The sequence below is a fragment of the Centrocercus urophasianus genome, unplaced genomic scaffold (genome assembly GCF_019232065.1).
Source record: "Centrocercus urophasianus isolate 14NV4802_14NV808 unplaced genomic scaffold, USGS_Curo_1.0 seq_17, whole genome shotgun sequence".
NCBI classification, from domain to species: domain Eukaryota; kingdom Metazoa; phylum Chordata; class Aves; order Galliformes; family Phasianidae; genus Centrocercus; species Centrocercus urophasianus.
Window position 1 is genome coordinate 27,551,626 of NW_024884722.1, and position 20,275 is coordinate 27,571,900.

The 20,275-nt window shown below is 38.8% G+C and overlaps 1 protein-coding gene across 2 annotated transcripts in view; it reads right to left on the reverse strand.

Annotated features, from left to right (window-relative positions):
• Positions 1-20,275, reverse strand: part of PHYHIPL (phytanoyl-CoA 2-hydroxylase interacting protein like) — a 78,615-nt gene that overhangs the window by 9,450 nt on the left and 48,890 nt on the right. The gene's annotated exons all lie outside the window — the stretch shown is intronic.

A 20,275-nucleotide genomic window follows, 5' to 3' on the forward strand; every position in this document is an offset into this window, starting at 1 on the left:
TGGTGTCACTTTCCTGGCTGTTTTCCCTCTATTTATTTGCCCAGTTGATACACACGGCAGTTTCTTTGGGCTTTACAGATTTCAAACTTAGGTCCTCCCTTAGTTCCAGGGCAACCTTGTTGCAGAGCACAAAATGAGTACTAAAACACAGAAACGCTAGGGGGATTTGCACTGCATCAGACTTGAGTCAAAGGTGAATGAATAGAAAAAGAGAAGATAACAGAGAAATAAACAGGTAAAAAAAAAAGGAAAAAAACAGAGAAGATGTAAGCGAAGGAGTGAAGAAACAAGACAAAATAACCAAATCAAACAAAAACCCGACCAAACAACAAACCAAATCTTTAGATAAGAATAGAAAGAAATAAAGGAGAAAAAGAAGATTAAAGTCTACATAAAACAGAGAGGAAAATTCCCAAATCACATCCAGAAGAGAAAGGCAGAAAGATCATGCAGCTGCACTGCCTGCAAGAGCGGTCAGAAATCCTAGTCATCAGAGAAAGCATCCTGGTCATGTAAAATATATGGTTTAGTGTTTTTACCTCCATGAGAATTCAGCAGGAAGAAAACAGCATCATTTTCTTTTGTAAGTATTTTGTATTTGAAAAATGACTGAAATCTCTGCCAGGTGCACACTAAAAATGCTACATGTGATTGCTCTTCCAGGAGAAGATGGAGGTGATTCTGCTGAGGTTCTCAGACCTCCTGGTGAACTGGTTGAACTCAAGACTCCAGAGCAACAAATAACAAAATAAGGATATGAGCGCATATACAGCCACATATATCCATGATATGTTAATGTGCAACTTCTCTTCTTCAAAGGGAGCTTCTATACTCTATATTGATGGGCTCTGACCATATAAATGGTCACGATAGTTTGAACTTCAGGAGGTAAGCAAAGCAGCACTGATTACAAACAAAGTAACAAATGAGAAAGGATTACAGAGCATATTAATGATTGTCAAAGAGCAAAAGAACACATGTAAATGGAAACATCTCATACACACGTTTAGATATTTGTGCTCCTGATTCTTTTACTTCCTCCTTTACTTAAGAAGTGAATAGTTTGAGTACGTGTTTACTGAAAAAAAATCTCCAAATATTTTTAATATATGTGAGAAAACAAAAACACTTGCATTACTAAGTGATAAGCAATCATCTTAAAGATTTTGAAATACAAAGAGTATGAACAGATTATGAAATAAATATCTCTGAACCATCAGCAAGCAGAATTCCAGTTTCCCTTTTATTTAGAATATGAAGTATCTGCAATATTTGCCATGCATGAACATATTTTGATACCTGTTTGTGTAGTTCTGAGTGTCAAAATGCACTGAATTGACACACAGCATTGGAAACTGCTAATGACCGTGCACGCAGGTATTGGATCAGCTTTTCTCACACACAGATGTAATTGACTAACACGTTAACGCATCTGCTCCTCCCCTTTTTCTCTGTTGTGCTTTGAACTGGCTTTCATACTGGAAAGCATGTATGAAAGCATTTTGTCTACTTCAAAACATTTCTTCTTTATATCGGGCTCAAGTAAAGAATAACTCAACACTGGTCAACAGGAAAACTACTAAAATGGCAAACAGCAGCTGAACTTCTTCAAAAATACACAGCTCACTGCAAAAGTAATGCCACCTAATTTTTTTCCACGAAAGCTACAACAAATACAAAAAGCAGAATGACAGTACGTGATAGAGCAATTCTCAGATACAAAGCACTGTTTTTCAACACAGTCACCACCGTTTGCCCAGATGAGCTAACCAAGACACATTTTCATTTTGTGGTGTGACAGCTGTGCATGCTGTCCACATCCATCCAGAATACGGTTTGCCTTTCATGTTGGTCTGCACAGTTGAAATGCACCACCCACCACCTCGCTGTACTCACATCCACTGTTTTGTCTCCAAAAACACCCAGCAAACATCAGTGGGTGCCAATTTTCAGCATGGAGGAATTCAGTTCCACATCTTTGCTTCATCTGCACTTCCATGTCAGGCACCATTTGTTAGACTGCCCCTCTGCTGTCATCTGTCACACAGTAACAACGTGGAAGGGAATATTGGTGGCAAGGTTCAACCCCTACTTGGCCATAGAGCCAATGTAATAAAATAGGAGGCATAACTTTTGGAGCAACCCTTGTAGCATATGTTTGCCCTAAAGCATTCAGAATTCCGGTTGAAAGGAAGTTAGTATGGCTAGGATGCCAAATAGATGGAAAATGACTTAGAACAATCTGCTTGCGTGTTAGTTGTCTTGCCTCTTCACTGAAGGTACATTGATCTTCCTTTGTCAAAACATCACAACACATAAAAATCTGAAAATAAGAGTGGCATAGGAAATGTTGTTCTGAATAGCTTCATATTAAATTAAAATAGATCAGCTTCCAATTAAAATAGCTGCTTTGTTTTGCACATTCATGTTGGTTAAACATTGGATGCCACTGCAGGTCTCGATAGAAACACAGCTTTCTGGTTTCTTTCAGGCAGAAAATTATGGAAGAGCTAGAAGCCAGACAAACCTGCTTTTCACTGCCAAAAAAAACCTAGGCATATAATATCTGTGTGCTGCAGAGACATCTCAGTTTTAACACACACACACACACACACACACACACACACACACACAAAATCTTATTTTTATAATACGCAATAAGCTAAAGGGCTCAGTGATTCTTGACCCTTATAAAAAAAAGTCAAAGACCACTCATATGTACATAGGTTACACTGGAAGCATAAGATATTCAATTTCTTCAAAGCCAAATAAAAATAAAACTGCAGCTTTACTGAGATCAGCTGGAGAACTGCAAGATCCATGTTTTACGGTCCGATTCACAGGCTTATCTCTCTCTACCATATCCAGAGTTAAATTACAAGTTAAATTGTCTCATCAATTTCGAAGCAGTCATGATAGTTACCGCTGCAGCTGAGCCAAAATGCTGGCAAATGGATAACAAACCGATTTTATTTATATACACACAGACACACTTAATTTAGTATTCTTATTATATCTTCTACTTACATAAATTATCTCTGAATGGGGGAAATAAAAGGCAGAAAATTCCCATTGAACATTTGTGGCTTTCATCTGTCCTTATTGGAGACAAATGATAAGGCTTGGAAATTGCTAAGTCCATGCTAAAAAGATTTGGATTTTTTTAAAATTTTTTTATTTTTTAATTTGCCTCATCACTTGAAACAAGCTGTTGAACCATGACATCTGCAGCAGTGGCAAGACAGTCAAGAAAAACTGGGACACAGACACCAAATTGTAGTTAATGAGCGCTCCCAGCCACTGAATTTTTATAATTTCAGAATATTTAAATATTCTTTTTGCTCAGCTCTAAAAATGCAGAACTTTCCAGCAGAGCAAGGGAATACTTGTCTGCTCATTTTTCATTTCACCACCAAATTGTTTGTTATCCATGAAAGAAATCCTGAAAGGACAGAAAATAGAACTTGCAAGTGACTGATAGAGACATAACAGACACCCACCAAGAGGAAAATAAAACTAATACTGCAATTGTAATGAGTGGGATTGCATATACTCAAGTGTGAAGTAAACCCGTGAAATATTCATTCAGCTGCAGTGATGCTCATTAAGTTCAGAAAAATTAAAAGAAAGAAGGGTCAGCTGAACCTCTTTTCTCTCTTCAGTAATTAATTAATGTTTATAAATACCTAAAGGGAGGTGGGAGGCAAATGGATGAGGCCAGGCTCTTCTCAGTGGTGTGCAGCAATAGGACAAGGAGTAGTGGCCTAAAACTTGGAACATAGAAAGTTCCATAACAACAAGTGGAAGAACATCGTTATGGAAACAGTGACGGAGCAATTGAACAGGCTGCCCAGAGGGGTGGGGGAGTCTCCTTCTACAGAGATATTCAAGACCCATCTGGTCACCTGCTTACCTGTATGACCTATCGTAGGGTACCTGCTCTAGCAGGGGGACTGGATTCATTTATCTCTTGAGGTCCCTTCCAACCCCTACAATTCTGTGATAGCAGATCACAAAATATATCTGTAAAACATCACTGCCTACCTGCAGCTTCAATTTAGACACTAGGGGGAAGTGGCCAACAAAAAAATACAAAAAGGATTTTCATATCGCTCCTTCTTCACGGCACTGAGATTCAGCCATACCAGATATTTACCCAATATCTGGACAAAAATTATTTATGCATTTATTAAAAACAAAACTAAACAAACAAAAAAACACCTAAGTAAACTTTAAAATTAAGCAAGAGGTGTTCAAACCATCACTCGACCAAATCTAAAGCTGTCCTAAGGAGTAGCGGAGAGTTAAACATCTCTCAAGTGATGTAAATGGACTTCACACATCATGGAACTCAAACACACCAGAAGAGCAGCAAACGGAGAAGAAAGAGATAAAACAGCTTTTCCTTGCACTATTTTAAAGACCGTTGGCAGTGTTTCCTGCTAAAGCATTTTCCTTCTGTCTCTCAAGCTGCAATGTGCAGCAGTTCAATGATGGTGCAACTTACATTTTTACTTAAAGGCATTATGAATTCCACTCAACATGTAAAAATACACGTGCCTCATTTTTACCACACTGGAAGATCTCCAGTTGTGCAGACAAAAACAAGCCACATGGTTTCAAGTTTCTTTGCACTCAGGAGTAAATCTTCATTGTCTTTAGAGTTACACTGCGGGAAACATGGTTTTCTGACACTTGAGTAGCAGCCATACAAAAAATCACTATTGTGCTTCTCCTGAGAATGCCAGCACCATTGCCCTGAATCTTTGTCAACACATTCCCAAAAGATTAGTAAAAAACAATAAGGCATTTTAGGCTATCAAGTTGTGCTTTGAAAATTTCATGATCGTCCCTCCATTTAAATAGTTGCTATTAAGAAGTTTCTTTGCCTGAGGATGAAACCCTACATTTAAAATGGTCTAGATTTAAAACAAAACACAACACAAACAACATGATACCTGTTAGTGATGGCTATTTCCAGTTACAAGCCACTCTTTTCCAGCTCTAAGCCACACTGAAACATCCTAAAAGTTCACTACCACATTCCCAGCTGAGGAGATGACAACTAATTACCTGGGGACAGCAGTTTCTTAAAATTTGACTCCACAATCTTTTGCAAAATACACGTGTTCAAAACCACAGTTTAGTTTTCCAGCCGAAATTCATATATCTAAGATTTCACACAAACACAGTCTTAACAGTCATGTAATCTGGTAATTTCCAAATAATTTAACTGAAGATAATTTAACATTTTGGGGTACTATACAGACAGTAAAAGAAATGTACCCCACATAGCATGCCAAGCTACCAAAAAACCACCAACTCCAACATGGATCAACAAGATTGAAAGGATACTACAGAAAAGAAAGCCTAAGTGCAGTGGCAATTGCTCTATTCATCCAAATGACAGCTGTCTGTGCTAAAGCAACTCCAAGCAGCTTCTAAATTGCTGCAGTTTTTTGTGCTAGGTGAGACAACTGGGAGCTACTGCACTAACTGGGAATGCCAGAAGCACAGGAAAGTCATTGATATTCCACAACCAGCAATGGGAAGAAAGCCAGTGAAACAGCTGTCATACTAGTTCTACACCACCACAGCGTTGGCCCACACTAACCTACGTTCTCTAGGCTTGTTCAAATAGTTTATCTATGCTGCTGTTGCACAGAAGACACCACAGGAGGGGCTGCACTGCACTGTCTTTAAAAAGACACAAACAATAGTAACAGATTTTTCTGTGAGGTGTCAGCTCCATACAGGGCTGATAGTTCTTAGGCCATTTAAGTGATACTCTCCAGGACGGCTATCCTATTTGAGAGTTCAACTTCCTACTCATAGTCACCATAAGTAGTATTTGTGCATCACTCAGTTGTGCATCTTTTCATGTTAAAAGATGAGCAAATTGATGCAGGCTACTCAATGTCCTTCTCCCACAGAATTCTGGTAAACTAACTCCTAATACAGATTTTTGTATTTATGTAAAAATATTTAAGAATATTTTCTAAGTAAGCATCCTTATTAAACTAATTCCCGACTCTATAAATCCCGTAATAGAGGTAAACGTCTCTGACCCTTCTCCTCATTTTCTCCCCACAGAATCACACAATGACAGAATTGGAAGGTTGGAAATGACCTGCAAGATCATCTAGTCCAATCACCCTCCCATTCCTATTAATACCACAAGCTACTAAATCATATCTCGTAGCTCCTCAATGTCTGATATACTACTGCTGTGCATTTTCTAGTAAGATAACATGCACTCCTCTATCCAAAATTAAAAAAAAAGTCTTGAAAATCAAGCACTACTGGTTTATAATTATAATATGTATATTTACCGAGTGGTTTCAAAATGTTCACAAACATTTAGATTCTCACTAGTTGGTTTAACTCAAGGCATAATTTAGCTCTTTCCTCTTAATCTACATCACTGACTTCAGCAGAAATACTACATGCACTGCAAAAGGAAAAGAACAATCCTAGACACTGTGAGCATAAGTGAGTTCTTAGTACAATTGACCGCGGTGCACTTGATGCTATAGAAAACTAAGACAACGTAAAGTTCACTGAATTATCTCCTGAAGTGTTACTTAGCCACTGGCAGAAATTGGAGGCTGAATGAATTTATGAATGCAATACAAATTTTCTTGTTTCTGTATTAGGGAATTTCTCTCCCTCCCCCCCCCCCCCCCTCCCCCCCCCCCCCAAAAAAAAAAAAATAAGAGAAAAAAGAAAAGAAGTAGAAAACCCTTACAAAGGGCTCAACTCTTCCTCCTATGGAAAACAAATGTATTCCACAAGTGGATCCCGTGAGACGTATCAGGAGCAGACCAATATCTCAATCCTGCAACTGACAGCAACAAATGTGCAGTTCTTAGCTCCTACCGAGCAGCGCCTCAACCTCTCCCCAGCCTCATTTCTCACTTACTGCTGTCAGCTAGAAGACTGAAACACTGTTTCCAAGTAGCCTCTCATTGCATGAAGAAGGCTCGCTGATTCAGCTGCTACCTGACAACAGGTACAGTACAGCAACCGAAAGAGAAGTATTCAACATAGTCTTGAAGGTTTGCCATCTACTTGAATACTAACTCAAATCAAATCCTCATTCACCCTTGCTGAAATCGCTTGAATATCACATAGTTGAGATCTTGTGCTGATGGGTCTTCAGGAGCTTGCTTTCCTCAAATGTGCAAGCTTTCCACTCACACCAATGGGAATATGTGGTGCAAGCATGACAAAATGGACAACCAGCTCTACTACAGAACTGGTTATAGCACTAGCATTTTCTCAGCAGACACTGAATGCATTCTCAAGTTAAACAGGAAATTAGTATAACTGCAAGAGAAAGTTACTGTAATTAGTAGCAGAAAAAATAAGTAATACTTCTATGGAATAGAAATTTTGGTATAGATTCAAAATTCTCTCAAGTGGGTTTGTTGGGCTATATATAGCTCTTTGAATTTAAAAATTACAAAACCCAATCATTTATTTGATACCTAAAGACAACAGTAGATACAGCACCAAGGAAAAAGCAAGAACAACGTTTGCTCCTGACATAATAAGATAGATTAGGCCTTAAATAAATGTTATGCAAAAGATGGCCCTCCAATTTAAAAAAGCAAGGACTGATGCACAGAAGATTTGATACACATCTTTTGCAATGATGCTCATGTGCATTACTGATACAATGGGCTAGTGTGGAAACCACTAATATTTTTATTATGCTTAGAAGAAACTATCAACAAAGGCCCACTCTCCTCAGGCTCACTTTCTGTTCAGTGAAGAAAGATGGTTTCCTAAGCTGGACAATCTGAGTACCTACCGTTTGCTCTCTCATTTAACTTTGCCCCAAGGAACCTAGTGCTTTTCACTGAGTAGAGAGGGAGGTCACAGAAGTTATGAGCTAGCTGAAGTTACCTTTTGTGATCATTCCCTAAATTATACTCATCCATTCTCAAGCTTCTCATGATGTAACAGTATTCTCTGATACTTTGCAAGATTCCCATCAAAGAGAAAGAAGACAGAGAACACAGGAAAAAGTATTACATCGTAGTCGATTTTTGAACTCACTCAGCAAAGAAATACACATCTCAATGAGAAATAGCCCCTGGATACTTTAAAAGGGATACGCTTTTCAAGAATTATTTATCTGAATTTGAGCGCCGCATGCTTCAGAGTTGTTCTAATTACTCCACTTTCCCCTCCCCACAAATAATAGGACCAAACATCACATCTGCAAGATCAAAATACGCATGCATTTATATCTTACAGAAATTAAATAATGTACTAAATTACTTAATAGGTTTAATGCAATTAATTTAAATTAAAAAAAAAATAATGCTTTCAATTGCAATCATTAAAATAATTTATCTACTTCCTCTTTTATTATTCCCATAAATAAAATTGAGATAAACCACTTTACAAAAGTAGTCCACTGCTGTTATCATTCAATATTTCTGAGTCAGTGACAATTCTCCCTTTGAATTTTGACCCACCTTTATTTTAAGACAACATTTTAGTAACATTTGGTAACATCTTTAGAAGTGCCTACAACTTGGAAGAGTTTTATTCTAAATCAACCGGCTTTAAGCAAAGTCATTAAGGGCTTCTGAAAACTTTACTGCAAATATCTAACAATTCATGCCTGTGACTGACTGAATTGTGGAAGCCTACAAGTTTCATAAACCCACAGCCTAGGGTGAAACCTGACTAAATGTCTGATCAATGTGCAATGGTTAGTTCAGCAAGGCTGACCTCACTGTTTCATCGAGAATAAGTTCTTATTGAATATCTTAATGTCTTGGAAGTACTTAGTACATGCACTCAACTCATTTAAAACTCCAGCACTTCAGTCATCCTTGTGGCTGTCCTCTGGACCTGTTCCAACAGCTCTGCATTCCTCCTGCACTGGGGGCCCAGGTTTGGACACAGTACTCCAGATGGGGCCTCACAACGACAGAGTAGAGGGGCAGGATCACCTCCCTGTCCCTCCTGTCAGCCCTCTTTTGATGCAGCCCAGAACACAGTTGGTCTTCCAAGCAGCAAGGGTACACTGCTGGCTGGTGTCCAGCTTTCTGTCCATCTCCACAGGGCTGGTCTCAATGAAATCTCTCAGTCTGTAATTATATCTGGGATTGCCTCCACCCAAGTGCAACATCCTGCACTTGGCCTTGTTAAACCTCATTAGATTCTCATGTGCACACTTTCTGAGCCTATCCAGGTCCAACTGAAAGCATCCCTCCCTCCTACTGTGTCAACGGCAGCACTCAACTTGGTGTCATCGCAAACTTGCTGAGGGTACACTCAATCCCACTGTCTGCCTCACTGACAAAGATGTTGAAGAGCACTGGTCTCAAGACTCCCTGGGGGACACCACCCATGACTGGCCTCCACCTGGGCATAGAGCCATTGACAACACCCTGACTACAACCATCCAAATGATTATCTGCCCAACAGTCCAGTCATCTAGCCAATATACATGACAGCAAGCTTACAGTACATGGGTGATAGCTGGCTCTCCTCAGCACTTGTTCACTGCAAGATACATTTTAAAAACAAATTTTAATTAAAATGTGCATTTCTCAGCTGCCAAAAGAGAAACAGGGCAATAAGAGTTGTAAAAGGCTCTAAACCACCTTCAAGCTTAATTTAAATATCACTTAAAAATTAAGATGAACTATACATACACTTAAATGTACTTAAATTTACATATAATGCATATGGACAGTTGTAAGAAATTTCAGATTTTGAGAGCTAGTTACTTCACCAGATTCACTACTGTAGAAGCAAATCAATTTGTTGAATGTATTTATTCATTCAGCATGTGAGCTCTGTATTGTTAGGAATCTATGAATCCTTACGAAATTCCTTATGACCATACTTAGGCCTGCACACAGGCCTGGAGTGTGGACTATTTTCGGAAGGATGCTATTTCAGTATTACAGCTCGGTATAGTCTTGCTAGAAAACAAGGAGTGACAGTTATTTGCACATAGTTTCTCCCTCTGTAGATTATTAAAAGGATGGGTTTTGGAGCAGGAGGGGATCTGGAGCTTCTTATAGTATGAGGTTTTTCTCTTCTGATGAGTAAACAAGTACAGCTCTCTCTGAGGCTGCGGAATAGCCTACGTCTCCAAGACTAACAATGAAAGAAAACAGATCTAATAGGTGAAGGCATACTGACTGTATGACCCTGGAAAATTTGCTTGGGGACAGATTCTTATCCAAGTTACACTGCTCTAGGTCACTGGTTTAATTGCTCCAATGCTCTTCATCTAACAGCATAACCAAGGGCAAAGCACTGCCCTTAATCTTCTACTGCTGTTAATATTAATTGTGTATTAGAGAAACAAGCGGCCTTTTGGACATGATTTCTACTTTCACATTTCACTGAGCAAAACAGAGAAGCAAACAAACACCAATTAGCTGACTTTAACTGATTATTAAGAACCTCACACTCATACATGTTTTACCTTATTCTTATTTGACTGGCAACAACTGGTGCCATTTACTGCAGCTGCATCTTAATTAAAAACTAAAAACGTGTTACATATCTCAAGTTAGGTCATGTGAGTTCAAATCTAGCGAGGAGAGGCAGCCTCATATTCACATGAGTTTTCTTTGACCTGCCTGCTCGTCTGAAAACTGCAGCTGACTTGATTGTATAAGAAATTTCATTTAAAACCCACATTCCTTTCAAGCAAAGCGATGCCTACAGAGAAAGGCAAAACTCACCGCTTGACGGGCAGCAGGAAGAAGTCATGGCTGGGGAACACAATTTTACAAATTATTTTACTTGGGAAAGCAGGGAGCTCAATGTGAGTGGGCTTTTGTGACTCACTGGATACACAGGCAGTCTGCAGCATGAATGAGTATTTCTTTACTTCAAAGCATTGGTAATTGCTGCCTGCCCTTCACATGGATAGATTTGTAAGAAACAGAATCTGACTTTGTTTTACACCAGTTTTTGCATTTTAACTGTGATCTGAACTGTTACTTAATCTCAGTAGTTGAGGAAACTTGACTCCAGCTCATCATTTTCCTGCCCTCATGGTATCTGTAATGGACAGCTCATGTAGATTCTCTGATGCCCAAATGGAGAGGAGAAAATTCAAGCTGAAATCTTGATATAATTGAGTTAAAAGAAATGTACAACAACTCTGAATAATCAGATTCAAATCCACTGGAAATCTGCAGACCTCAATAGCACCCAAATTATTATTATTTAAAAACACAGCTTCTCTTATGAAGTCTTCTGTAGTCTTATCACCCAGCTATCATATAGTTCTTGGATTGTAACAAGGAATCAATCATAACTGTGCTAAGACAAAATGAAATTACTTCCTGGAGAGGAATAGCTGCAAAACCTAACACAAATTCACTAAGCCAACAAAGTCTCTTTGGATATGTTACTCAAAAATGATTCATATTCAGATTCATTTTTCATTTTTGGATTTAGAACATATACAAGCATTGTAAGTAATGTTTTCCAATTCACGCTCCTTACCATGTGAGCTAAATATAAGAAGTGTTCTAAGACACACTGAAGGATTTAGGTTCACTGTACGGTCTTTCTGCTTTCATCTCAAGCACTGCACACTTGAATTAGCACTGACAGCCTCACCAGACAGCCTAGGTAGTTTGCTGATGCTTTGCTCAAGGAACCAACCCAGAAACCAACTGAGCATTACAGTATATACAAAAATAGAAGGAAGAGAATCAGTATTTCATTTTTCAGATGTAGGACCTAATTCTGTCTTTCCTGCACTCAAGGAGCAGCTGAGGTCACTTAGTTTGTTCAGCATAGAGGAGAAGGGAGGGAAGGCTTCACATCAGCCTACAGCTCTCTCATGCAGGGACTGGGGGGAAAGGCTCTGATCTCTTTGGTGACAGCAACAGAACCAGAGAGAATGACATGAAGCTGCATCAGAGCAGGGTCAGGTTGGGTGTTACAAAAAGGTTCTTCCCCAGAAGTTGGTCAGCCCTGCAAGAGGCTTCCAAGGGCAATGGCCAAAGCACCAAGCTGCTGGAGTTCAAGGAGCATTTAGACAGCACTCTCAGACACGGGATATTAGTTTGGGTGGTCCTGTGTGGAGGAGCTGGACATTATGGTCCATGCGGGTCCCTTCCAGTGTAATGTGGGATATTCTAAGATTCTATAATTCTATTAGCTTATTCAATTGGTTGATGTTCCAGAGGATGGGGTAAAGCACTTCAAAGACAGAGGAAAGACTTGTAGTTTCAGGTGCCTCCAGTGCCTCCAGCCAGGAGAGAGCAGAAAATAAGGTCTACTTAGGGGCAGAGCTGAGAGAATCCCAATAAACTGTGTATGTATGAAATCCTACTACTCAAATTTGTCCTTTAGAGAAGGGTAAGGTGGTATATGTGTCACCAAAGAACATGTGACACTGACTAAAATTTCAGTATGTTCCACAAGCAAAGGACAACATTTTAATGTAATGCAATATCTGAGAAGATAGGGGTTTTCAGCTCCTGTGATTAGAGATGTATCTTCAAACTACATTGAAAGTTTAGAGGTTAGTAATTTATCAGAAACATCACCATTCTGAAATCCATGTTTACTACTATCTAAAATATTACATTACCAGCATAACTTCCATCATAAAAGTACATCGTATTATCAGATATTCCTTAAAAATAGCAAGGAAACAATCTGCTACATGCTCTATTCTTCACTTTACCCCTTAGTTTATATAAACTCATGTATAATTTGCTTGAGATTAAAATAACCGGAGACAGAGTATGAATCATTCCACTGGTGTTTGTTATATTTACAGTTATGGCTATCCAAGATGGGAAGAGCCTTTAAACATCTTTTCTTCCACCTGATTTCAAACTACATATGTCTTCAGCTACAAGTTCGAGCAAACTACAAAAAAAAAAAAAAAAAAAAAAAAATCTTTCTAAAACTTTATTCTCCCTAGCCAAAACTGAAGATAGATGAAATCCAGACAAATTGAAACTGGAAGAGAAAAATTCCATATTAGACACACATCTGTATGTGTAAGAGTGGATATATACAACAGACATTAGGAAAACACAGCACTTGTAAGGTCTTGATGGCACTGAGTTATGAATCCAAATTTACTTCTACGCAAAGTTTTCTCAAACATAATAGAACAACTCAGGGAATAAATGTATAAATGTATGGAATACCTCTGGCAGACAATTCTCACAACTAGAGTATATTCACAGACAAAGCATAACATGGGAATTCTTCAGACCATGTTTCTCTGCGTAATGCTGCCAGCTGTGTCTGGCTCATTGAAGAAATAATCTCTAGACACCACTCTGTACTTGGAACTGAGAGGGCAACTCTGATAACAGTTGCTTCCCCTCGTTCTGTAGGAACAAAACAGTAACACTGAACTAGTTTTAAGGTTTCCCCTTTTTTGATAGCAGCTAGAACTGCCAAGGCTCAAAGAAATTGTTGTTAGGTTATAAAAACAGTATAGCTAATCATTGCTTTTGAAAACATCCACACAAAACAGCTTACTCATTCAAGCATGCATAAAAAAAGAACATTCTGTGAAAACAATAAAATAAAATGGATTAATGATTCAACTACAAACACCACTGCGAAAATTGATCAGCTACAAACACTACAATGAATTCTAAACAAACCTTCTGTGCTGAAGGAAACACTTTCAAGGTCAAATAAAGGATTCTTCACCGTATAATGAATATAGCGTGGAAATCACAGGAATTGAGGTTGGAGCAGAGCTTTCTTCTGTTCCAATATCATAAATATTTCATTCGTGCTACATGTTTTTATAAACATATCATGGATTGACAGTGTAAATGGTATTTTTTCAAACGTTTCTAAATATTTGGAAATAGTACTCTGGTAGGAACACTTCAGACTTCTATCAAGACACAAGAAAACCCAGCAGATAATTCAGATAATCCAGAATTAAAAACAGCTTTCCAAAGTCACATAAAGCACACAAGCCCATGTATGCTGGAGCATGGCAGACATACCTACAATACAAAAGCAGACAAAGAACAGCAAGCCCAGACCGCTCAGACTTTAAAAGATTATCTCCTCAACTCTGGTTAAAGACACTGACACTACTTCAGCATTACAAATGAAACTGAAATCTACCTTGTGGGTAGATATAGTTGGGGACATCAAACCTGCTATATAGAGGTCATGAATAGTAAGAGATGGAGAAAATTACAGGGAATGTGTAAAAGAGGAGATCTTTGAGGGGGGAAAAAGGGGAAAATTAATGTGGCAGAGAATACTCGGTAGGCAAATCCAAGGTCAGGAAGATAAATTTCAGCCAGCCTTTGGAGATGATTTAAAATAATGATGTCTGTCAAAGCAATTCAAAAGTGAATGAAGAAATTCTAGACATCTCTATGTAAGAAACATGATAGTCCCTCTTTTCCCTCCTTTGTGTGAGAAAACAATCTTCTTCCTGGTCAAGAACCCACGGCTCTGGAACTAGGAAGCTTATTGGAAATGTCCTGTGAAAGCTGAAGCAGCCCATAGCACACAGTGATGCAGTCATACAGGCATGACTGCAGGGTAACTGAAAATTCAGAGAAGTGAGCTCAGAAGACAGTTTACCAGAGGTGTTAGAACTACCAGATTAATTAGTAGGCTGAGAAGAAAACTGCTACATACAATTTGAGATAGAAGCTGAAACAGACAAAGGAGTTACTAACAGCTTAACTTTTACTCAAGAAAAACAGCTTTTGTATTTGAGATTGTCCAACTTCATAAATGCTGGAGGCAGTAGAATTTCTCTTCCTTAAATGATTCCTCCAGCCATTGCATTTACTAAGAACTTCCAATCTGCAGGGCTGAACACTGGCTTGCAAAGAGGAGAATGACACATGTCAGAGCATGCAAGAAGCTAAGGAATCTAATGGGCTATACCATGGAACCCAGGACTTCTTCAGGCTACATAAGCACCTTTAGGAATGTTTGGAAAAGAGAGATCACATTTCTGTACTGCAGATGATACTAAAATGACCTGAAAACACAAATCTTGGAGAACAGGCTAAAAGTAATAAAATGTATTCTAATACAGAATAAATAAAATGCATCTGGAAATTATAATTTGAAAGAAGAGAAAACACACGCACACAGAGAGGACATTTGTGAAACAGTAATGGCTAAAGTGCCCTGGTTATAACAGCAGGTGGAAATTAACTACAAAGAACATAACCTTGAGTTGCAACCTAGCAGTATCAGCTCACAGCACTAGGAGAGGACAGTGCTTCTCTATGTGGATTTGGTATAGTTACATACTAAGAATTTCAGTTGACTTACAGAGGATCTAGAAGAGTTTCAATGAACAATAATTAGCTCAACCAGGGGCACAAATAAAAGAGCAGACAAGATTCGGACAGCTAGTCACATACAGTTTGGTCTTTAACAGATAAAACAGTTAATGATCAACTACACAGACTTGCAAAAAGCACTAAAAGGAGATGAGGAAGGAGGAAGAAGGAAGTAAAATGACTCTAAAAATTAAGGAACAGTAAGAAAGGATGAGAATAACTGCATTTCTTGACACAGGAATGTTGAATAGTCAGTTTCCAGCAATGTCCAACTAATTAGTGGCATCATTGCTTATGACAGAAAACGATAGTACAAAATTCTTGCAATAGTGAGGTGAAGTGAAAGATATAAGCAAATCATTAGTTTTCTTCTCTTACATAACTCTAAATATCATTTATGAGGACTTCCAAATAGCTGCTTGGCCCCATTTAATATTACTCTGTATCCAACAGTACGGAACCTCATATATGAAAAATTGTGACTCTTGCAAGAATGTCAATGGTAAGTATTTTTCCTTCTAACGCTACGCACAAGATTCTAGTTCCTACCTGAAGCAGCAATATTACTTGTCACAAAATAAAGAGTCACCTTTGATCACTTGATGCTCTATCAGTTAATTAGAAATTTCATAGGAAAAAAATGTTTATTGGTTGGCTTCTATATCCTTTAAATTCTAGAAAAATTATGCATTTTCTATTTCGAAAACTGTGTGTTTAATTCTCCAAACTGCAGCTGGGGAGAGGAACAATAGTTACAGCAATTACAAACAACGACTCCTGAACTCTGTCACAAATGAGTGTCACAGTTACAGGCATCTTTCTATTATTATCACTTGATATGAAAACATGGGTTATTTATGTCTATGCTCAGATCTCTCAGAGTTAAAAATAAAATAAAACCCAACAACTAACTATGCAAGTAGCACCATTCAGGACACTAACAATTAACGTCAAACTTGGACCTCTCAGCTGCCCTTCATGTGAGAGTCTACCTAGAAATTCAGTTGTTTCCTGTCTCTGAGACTTACTGGATAGCGTTTCTGAAACAGCTATGATGCTGCTCCATAATGCTAACAGATGGATTTGAAAAATGGATTCAGAGGCTAAATGGTGCCACTGTATCCCTTCTGTTCAAAAGGAAAACGTGTACATGACCTGGCCAAGAAAAACTTCTCCCATCTACAAACCATAAAAATATGTTGCAGAACACTCTGGTAATCCAGCACAACAATAAACTTCTGAAATAAATACGAAAACATGAGAGATCCTCAAACAATAGGGAAATCCAGAGACGCAAATAGTTTACATAAGACAGAAATGACATTTATCATGTAAAACACTAATGTAAGATTTTTAGACTAAACAGTTTTGATGGTCTCAAATGTTTGGATGGGAATGAAACTGATTTATTCAACTGAAACTGGCCAAGACACCAATTCCAGCTGTGCTGATAGTTGTATACTGTGTTCACATAGTGGAAACGAACACAGGAAAAAACAACTTTAAAAGCACATTAGGAAGACTGTATAGTTTAAGCCATCAAGAGGGAGAAACATCGGAATGAAACATACTTGAATAACCTTAAATTGGCCCCTTTGTATGTTCAGATTATGACATAGACTTTAATTGCATGATTACATACTATTTTTCTACACAAATTCTGACTCATTCAGCATAATGAATAGTGTGTACTTAATGAACAACTTTTCTTTTATCCGCTATTCACCATTGTTCAGTAGTTCCAGGACTTATTTGCTACACATTATTCAGAGTCTGCTCTGAAGACAAAATTATGAACTTCATTGCGGACTTTTCCAATCACCTCATGGGTTTTCCAGGCTACTGTGGTGCTTGGATACTTAACAAATATTCAGTAGTTTATTTTGAAATCATCACTTGGAGGGAAGGCAATCATATCACTTCCATTTTACACCGAGAAAACTGAGGCACAAAAAGGTTGAGATAAACAAATACTGACTTTCAGTACCTATTTAAGATGGTTAATATATCCTTTGTTAAAGCATTGAGCACTGTGTTACACATGTTCAAAATCTCACTCACTCACTGAAATCAGCTGCCACTGTGGACTCGCAGTATTCCTGAAAGCCTCATTCCTTGGTATTAGAATCAAGCAAGCAGAAAAGGAGGAACACAACAAGTAACAATCCCCTTTGAAAATTAGGTAGCTCTTGCTCAGTTTCATGCAGAAAGTCTGGAATAGCCTTCAGGACAGAACTAAAATTGCTTTCTCCATTATTTCTTTCCCTACCTTTCAACACGCCACTCAACTCAGCCAGTATCCACTGTATCACATGAAGTATCCTATCACCATGTCAGTTCTGTCTGCAAAGAGGATGACCCATCATGTCTGCAATTTCTTAGGATTTACAGAACATCAGGAAAAAAAAGGAAAAAGAAAGAAGAAAAAACACGTAGAATTCTACCCATAGCTTCACCTCAGTTCTCATACAAGTAACGTATTGGAACACCTAGGTACACAAGCAGCCATCTCTCTGTACCGCTACCACCTCAGCTAAAGGGCTGACCACCTGCCATGCCAGACCGTCATCCTTCAAACAAACAAACCCAGAAAAGGGGTGTCATGCTTTGCCAGTAGATTTTAGATATCTTTGCTGGCAAATGAACAAGAACTACAAGGTAATACTGGGATCATGTCTGGCTTTTGAAGATTGCATGCGCTCATATGTATTGACCTTTGTCTATGAAACCGAAGGATGGCTACTTCTATACTGTTCCTTGAGTTTGTTTGCATCTGCCCCTGTTCACTGTTCAAGAGTCCTGTTTTTCATTCCTAAGGCTGCCAGTGGAATCCTGGCCTCTTCACTGAGCAAGACCCAGTTACATTTACTTACTTCTAACCTCTGCTGTCTGTATTTCCCTTTCCACATTCTCATACCTTGTTTCTTCTTTGCAGACAGGTCTCCAGGTTTACTTTTCACAGGCTCCCATTTCTAATTCCACTCTCTTTTATCAAACCCATCTAATCTAGGTGAGCATCCCCTCATCTTTTTTCCCAATTTTATTTCTCTGTGCATCCCATCAGAATTTGGATTGCCTCCCTTGCTCCTTCATTTTCTTTTCCCATTCTTCATTCAAACTCATTCTTCCTACCTCTGTTCTCACATTCAATCTAATCCTCACAAACATCTCCACCTCTTCAATTTTTCCTGTTCTTCCACCCCTGCCTAGCCACAGCCTGTCTCTACTAGCTCCAAGGCCATGTACCTTATGGACCAGTTCTTCTCCCCACTCCAAGCCTCCGAAGTTCCAACACAGTTGAAGATTTGTTACTCTGCTCTTCTTTCTGCACATCCATAGGTACCTTCTTCTTTCCAGCCACCTCTGCCTACTATAAAAGCAGACGACAGTGGCACTGCTTTCCCTCAGGCAGGATGCCAGCAGCTGAAGAGCAGTATCTGTAGGGGGAGCGCTGCACAACCATAACATGAAGCTTCACGAAATTCAGATGTTAAAACCTAAGACTGTTCTACCAAGTATCTGAAAAGGACTGGTTTTTAAAAGGTTTATAATTTTACGCTGTTATATATATTTCCATAGAACCGGCCTGTTCATGACACAAAAATCATGCATCTACTAAAAGCTTAAAGCCTAGGTGGGGATAATACAAAATTTATGAAATTGTCACCAGAATTTTTAACTCAGCTCATTCTTTCTTGGCCTAAATTCACAGAAACTTGGCTACAACATCTACATATGGCAAAGGGAAACAACACAAAAGATGAACTCATCAGAGTTTCAAGGAACTAAATGTTAGAGTGTGCAGCAGACATATAAAAAGCTGTACCAGTAAACTCACTGAAAATAAGGAATGATAGATATATTCATAGATCACAAAGCATGCTAAAAGTAAGAGCTAATAACCGGCTTTGTAATGTTGCTTTCCCTTTAGGCCAAACCTTACCAGATGTTTTTATTTAAAGATTTCCAAAAGGCATGTGTTTGTTTCATTTTGTCTGAAATTGTTAAGTTTTCTAAATGGTCTGATTCATTGTGAGAAGTGGTGGTGCTTGAAAGAGCATTGAAAAAAACAGAAAAAAATACTATAAAGATATGAATCATAATATCATTAATTATTTGCTCCAATTCCTGGATTTCTGGCTCCTGCATTTTCCACCACAGGATGCATAACCCCATTTTCCGAGCACAAAATGTTTCAATATTAATTCCTTCATCTTAAAAATACAAGGCAAAATATTTTGGTCTCTGAGAATCACAGAATCACAGAATTGTAGGGGTTGGAAGGGACCTCCAGAGATCATCGAGTCCAACCCCCTGCCAAAGCAGGTTCCCTACAGCAGGTCGCACAGGTCGGCATCCAGGCAGGTCTTGAACATCTCCAGAGAAGGAGACTCCACCACCTCCCTGGGCAGCCTGTTCCAGTGCTCCGTCACCCTCACCTAAAGAAGCTCTTGTGCACATTTGTGTGGAACTTCCTATGCTGCAGCTTATGTCAGTTTCCCCTTGTTCTGTCTCCACCTACCACTGAAAAGAGACTCCTCACCACTATGGCTCCCACACCTTAGATATTTATAAACCTAGATCAGGTCCCCTCTCAGTCTTCTTTTCTCAAGGCTGAACAGACCCAGTTCGCTCAGCCTTTCTTCATAAGAGAGATGCTCCAGGCCCTTCACCATCTTTGTGGCCTCCGCTGGACTCTTTCCAAGAGATCCCTGTCTTTTTTGTACTGGGGAGCCCAGAACTGGACGCAGTACTCCAGATGAGGCCTTACCAGGGCAGAGTAGAGGGGGAGGATCACCTCCCTCGACCTGCTGGCCACGCTCTTTTTAATGCACCCCAGAAACATCCCAGAGAAACAATGCCTGCAATTCTAACTTAAATATGCTGTAGAATTTATAATGGTTGAATTTGTAAGGCTATCATTTTCCTGAATGCCTTCACTGTTATTGCTGGGGAATAAAGGGCAT